Here is a 6,455-nt window from a genome sequence, read left to right on the forward strand (position 1 = left end):
AGCCGATGCTCTGAGCCGCAGGGCGGAGAGCGCCCCGATTCGAGATATATGCATGAGGATGACGGTGATGACTCCGGTATTAGATACCATCCGAGAGGCCCAGGCAGAGGCTGTGAGACCAGAGAACCTCAAGAGAGAGCGAGTGGTTGGGCAGGTATCTGAGTTTGTGACTGATAGCTGAGGGCTGAGGACCTTTCGAGGTCAGATATGGGTGCCTTATATAGGCGGGGCACGTAGCACTCTGATGGAGGAGGCGCATAGATCGAGATTCTCGATCCATCCCGGGACCACTAAGATGTATTTGGACCTGAAGAGAGACTACTGGTGGCCCTGTATGAAGAGGGATGTTGCATGGGTAGTAGAGAGGTGCTTGACCTGTCGTCAGGTTAAGGCCGAACACCAACGTCCGCATGGCAAGTTGCAGCCGCTAGAGGTTCCCCAGTGGAAGTGGGAACAAATTTCTATGGATTTTATCACTAAATTGCCAAGGACCGCGAGGGGTGTTGATGTAATTTGGGTGATTGTGGACCGGCTGACAAAGAGCACTCACTTCCTTGCTATCAGTGAGAGCTCTTCTGCGGAGAGGAAGGCAGAAATATATGTGAGAGAGGTGGTGTCACGGCATGGAGTGCCGATCTCGATTGTGTCAGACCGAGATGTACGTTTTACTTCCAGGTTCTGGAAGAAGTTTGATGAGGAGTTGGGTACGAGATTGCACTTCAGTACTGCCTACCACCCACAGAAGGATGGCCAGAGTGAGCGAACGATTCAGACACTCAAGGACATGCTTCGAGCATGTGTTATGGACTTCGTTGGAAGTTGGGACACATACCTACCTTTGGCTAAGTTTTTTACAACAATAGCCACCATTCGAGTATTGGTATGCCTCCCTTTGAGCTTCTTTATGCGAGGAGGTGTCGGTGGGAGAGAGGTAGAGCAGCGAGTGATGGGTAGCACTGAGATAGTGCTTAAGAGGACTGGGCAGATACAACAAGTCAAACAGAGGTTACTGACAGCCCAGAGCCATCAGAAGAGTTATGCGGATAGGCGGCGATCCGAGCTCGAGTTCCAAGTTGGAGATTTCGTACTCCTGAAGGTATCTCCTTGGAAAGGAGTGATCCGATTCAGGAGGAGGGGCAAGCTGGGGCCCCGATACATTGGTCCGTTCAGGGTGACCGTGAGGGTGGGTAAGGTAGCATACCGTCTGGAGCTACCCGAGGAGTTGAGTCAGATCCATGATACCTTCCATGTATCCCAGTTGAGGAAGTGTATAACCGATGAGACGGCGGTTGTGCCGCTAGAGGATATTCAGGTGGACGCGAGTTTGAATTACATTGAGAGGCCGATCGCGATCTTGGATCGGAAGATCAAGGTTCTGAGGAACAAGGAGGTGCCCCTGGTTCAGGTCCAGTGGCAACATCGGAGAGGGTCCGAACTGACTTGGGAACTGGAGATGGAGATGTGGGAGCAGCATCCAGAGTTGTTTGAAGGGCGAGACTTCGAGGGCGAAGTCTGATTCTAGTGGAGGAGAATTGTAACATCCGGATTTCCAGGTATCATAAATTGAGTATTTATTTTTGAGTCAAGGAGAGGGACTCGACGAGTCGACGCCTAGACTCATCGAGTAGGATCGCGACTGCTGACTAGGATTAATGAATGGACTTGACGAGTCGGTGAGTCGACTCGACGAGTCCGTGCTGTGGACAGAATCCCTAAATCTTTGGTCCTGCTCCCTATTTAAGGGTCCTTATGGCCTTCATTTGCGGCCACCCTTTCAGAGAAAAGAACCCTAGCATGTTTGAGCGTGTGTAGTGAGAGAGAGAGCCATCTTGAACCATTTGTTGTGATTTTGCTAAGGAGGAGAAGTGATCCAGCAAGAAGGACCAAAGGAGGTTGTTATCCATGAGCGGACTCGAAGAGTCGGATCGTGTTGCACCACGATTCATGATCAGTGGTAACCCGTCGAGAAAAAGGTTAACTCGACGAGTCGAGTGAGGCCTTAGGAGGATTCAAAGGACACGCATGGACTCGCCGAGTCACCCGAGTGCACTCGACAAGTCTGGTCAAGTTGGACCGTTGACTGGGGTTGACTTTTAGGGTTTGGTCAACATTTGGACATTGGACCATTGGAGGGGTAAAATGGTCTTTTCCCATTCTGAGTGAATATAGGGAGGGACTAGTCTAGCCTTTGAGAGCCGTATTATTTAGAGATAATTACTTTATGTGATTAGGCGGAGGCTAGATCAGATATTCGAGTTCGAGACTTTTCGAGACTACCCGAGGTGAGTCTTCTCATTATACATTACCTAGAGTGGTAACTATGTGCAGACCGGAGGGTTTTATGTGTTATGTGTATGTTGAGTTTATGTGTATTGTGATATATGTATGCTATGTGTTATATAGACCGGACCGAAGGGTCCTACGATTTAGACCGGACCAGAGGGTCTAACGATTTAGACCGGACCAGAGGGTCCAACGAGCTAGACCAGACTGGAGGGTCCAACGAGCTACGAGACTGGAGGGTCCCGCTGAGACACATTGACCGGAGGGTCATACCGAGTTATAGCCTCGAGTGGCTTATGTGTTGTATGTGGTATTTTGGGGAACTCACTAAGCATTTATGCTTACCGTGTTATGTGATATGTGTTTCAGGTACCAGCGAGGATCGCGGGAAGGCGCCGACATGATCGGTACACACTGGCAGAGGATTATGTTTTGAGATTCTGGGATATGTTTTATTGTGATGACATTCGATACATGAGATTTTGAGAATATTATATGAGTTTTATCATGTTTGAAAAATGAAAAATTGTTTTAAAATTTACGTCGTTACAATTTTTATATTTTTTCCTTTGTTGGTTCTCTTCATTTCCAAGATAATCTCTCAACTTAGAATATTGTCTCTCAAAGTCTCCATGTATTTTTTTCTTGGCAATGATCATGGATTTAAAAATCTTTTGTCTTGAAATTTGCAGTTAGTATTTTTGTTGAAGTTCCTTTCTAAGAGCTAGTATTCGGATTCCATGATTGACAGTAATCTTATGTAGGATCTGGTTTGCAAGAAAACCTTGTGTGCATGATTTATTAAACCTGGTAGGGAAGCAGGTATGATGGCCATTAAATGTCTTAACCATCCAGTCATATTGATTCTTACCCCTTGAACTTGCAATACCCATGGTCATTTGATATTATCTGCTACCCGAACATCAGTAGGTACATATCCCCTATACTCTACCCTCAATCTTTTCTTGTCATTTTTCACTAACTTTAAGTTCCTCCAGGTAGATATTGACAAATGCTCCAGAATTTTAGTTATTTGTTTTTTTTTAAAGGAATGTCTCACCTAACTGAAAGTCAACATCATGTATTTCCCATAGACTGCATGCATTCTTCTCGCTCAAATTATATAGCATTTCCTCATTTTCATCAATATCATCAAACAATTGAATTTTCTTTGAATTTATTACCAATATATCTTCATCTTCAACTTGAGGAGTTACATCAAATGACATTCCCCTATAATTGGTTCCACAACATGATCAACAACACTAAATAATTATACCATGTCCACTTCCACATCAGCTACAACATCTAAGTCATATCCATCAAAGTTATTATCACCAGAGTCCTCCTCACCTTCACTTTCATTACCATGTTCAACTTCATCACCCTCATCTGATTTATCAAACTTCATGTCCTCATTCCCTTCCAATTAAGTTGCTAATTCACCACCAATATTAACATGATAGTCCTCTTCAAAGTTTCCATCATATGCTACATTTTGATCCCCAAAATCAAATAAGGGATAAAAAATCAACCCCATCATCATTGTTTAAAATAGGGACACTTTCACTAGGATTTGGATCATTCCAACTAATCAATAAGACACCATGTACTGGTGCATATACATCCTCATTCATAAATGGTTTATAAGGTATTATGTTTATTGAGATGCTAGCATGAAAATCAACATCAACTTCATTGGTTCCAATGCCTGGTAAGTTCAAATCAAATCCTAACTTCTTACTACATGAACCTATTTTTCCCTTTGTTTCTTTTAGTAACATACTCTGGGGATACATCATCTAATTGTAGCCTTGATTTTCCATGTTCAGTGTAACCCATGCTTTCCTTATAGTCAACTATATACTTTGAAAGAGTTACCAAATGTTGGTCATTGCATAATGGAACAAGTCCAAAGTCTAAATGAACATCATGCATAAAAAATAAAAGAAAAGGGGTTCATGACTATCATACCCTAATCCTTCCAACAAGATCTTCAGTTCCTCTATAGTTAACTCTTTTATGTCAACATTATCAACATAAGTCACCCTTACATCCACATACTTTCTTCCAGGCTTGTTGGTGAAGAACCCACCATGATTGATTTTCATTATAAAGATTCCAGGAAAGCCCTTTGCATTATTTTTTGTTTGATCAATGGTTAACATAAGATGAAATACATCAACATTTATGCTTTAATTTAAAATGTGATACTTACTATACATCTCCTTCATATCCATACTAGTCTCTTTGATACGTATGCTCTATGATATGCTTTCTAGCCATGGTAACATGAACCTTCCGTGTTTATGATAATTGCTTTCTCTATTTATTGCTGAATTTAAATAAGCTTGTATGACCATCTTTCTTAATTGAATTTGAATCTTATAATCTTGTGAATTGCAAAATTGTAGGACTAGAGTTTTGAACAAAACCTAGGGTTAAATAGAAAAGTAGGTAAATAAACGTAGGAGCTAATATATGGCGACCAATCATATATTAAATTGAGCTAATAAACAAAATTAATCAATTCGTTATAAGTCTAAATTAACTCGAACTGAACACTAGTAAACTTGTTAGTTTATCTGCCTGATCACCGTATGAATGAGCTTGTTTGCTAAAGGATTATGATTAGTGAAAATTAACCTAGTCATTGTAGGAATCGGTAACCAATGAAACAAAAATCCATTGCAATTCCATAAATCAACCATAATATCTGGTAAATTCGAAACTAAATGAAAGTCTCTCAATTACATTGGTTTTATTCTTCTTTTGTGCTTCTTGCTTTAGTTTAATATTTGCTTTAATAATTGATAGTTAGTTAGTTTGGTAAATTAAGTTTCTAGTCTTGCAAAACTAGAGAAAACCCTTTTCCTAAATTTATTAGTAATTTAGTTAGCAGTAGATAAGAATTAGCTAATAATCCTGTTCCCTGTGTTCGATACCTGTCCGCCGTTGCCGGGAAACGGTCCATTATTAGTTATTTTGAATCTGCTATTTTATTAGGTTTTTCTGTTTATTTGCTTTTAAATTTTCGTTTTTAGGTTTTTCTTCTTTTAGACTCACCATATCGTGGTCATTAACACCACGTCGTGGTGTCGTAATAGTAAATTTTTAGTTTTTGTTCTTTTTACACGTTTTATTTGTTTTTGTTGCAGTAGTTTATGACCCGCGGATCAAATACACCTTTGATTCCACCACTTGAAGACCCGGAGTCAGCTTTTCGTAAAAACACGGATAAAACCGTAGGAGAATCAAATACACCAAAGAAATCACCTTTCAAGAATGTGAAATTGGTTTTTAGTAAAAAGAAAGGAAAGCAAGTGGGAGAATCCAACAAAACCCAGAAAGACGAAGGCCTTGAGAACAATCCTACAAAACAAGATGCTGATTACGAAATAGACAATGAAGAAGGCGACACCGAATCAGAAAAAAAGCAAACAAGACAGCAAACCCGACAACATCATGGCAGATATTGCCGACATTTCAATGGAGGCATACAAGAAAAGAATTCGTGATGACACCGGACCGAGCCTTGTGCAACCCCCATACCAGCCACTGCCACATTTGAACTCAAGGGGCACATCCTTGCTGCGCTAAAAGAGATTCCATTCATCGGAAAGGATCATGAAGATGCCTACAAACATCTTGATGAAGTCAGTGACATCGCCGATTACTTCAACATCCCGAATGTTCCATGCGAAACAGTGTTATTGAGAATGCTTCCGGTCACTTTCAAGGGAGCTGCCAATGACTGGTTGAAGGCACTTCCACCCGGCGCAATCATTACATGGGCAAAAATGCGTGAGGAATTCATGGGAATTTTTTTCCCACCATCAAAGGTGGCTAAAATCAAAAAGGTCATAACTAACTTTGAGCAACAAATGGGTGAGTCGTTATTTGAAGCATGGGAGCGCTACAAGGGATTACTTCGAAATTGTCCCCAAAATAATCTTAATGTGCAACAAGAAGTTTCAATATTTTATGATGGGGTAAATGTCACGAAAAGGCAACTCCTTGATTCTCAAGGACCATTAACCAAGAAGAATCCTGCTGAAATTAAGGAGCTTATTGAAGAATTTTCTAAACATTCGAGAGAGTACCATAACCCGCGAAATGATGTAGCAAGTGGATCGAAAAATTCAGCTTCAGAGGACATGTCGGCCGTCTTG

At 41.2% G+C, this 6,455-nt stretch overlaps 1 non-coding gene across 1 annotated transcript; it reads right to left on the reverse strand.

The window, feature by feature from the left end:
- Nucleotides 1-6,131: 6,131 nt before the first annotated feature.
- Nucleotides 6,132-6,238, reverse strand: LOC145162005 (small nucleolar RNA R71). The gene has a single exon (XR_013738860.1). It is a non-coding gene; the product is annotated as a small nucleolar RNA R71 (small nucleolar RNA).
- Between the last annotated feature and the right edge of the window lie 217 nt (nucleotides 6,239-6,455).

The sequence above is a fragment of the Lactuca virosa genome, chromosome 2, assembly GCF_052849685.1.
Source record: "Lactuca virosa cultivar CGN04683 chromosome 2, Lactuca_virosa_CGN04683_v6, whole genome shotgun sequence".
In the NCBI taxonomy this organism is placed as follows: domain Eukaryota; kingdom Viridiplantae; phylum Streptophyta; class Magnoliopsida; order Asterales; family Asteraceae; genus Lactuca; species Lactuca virosa.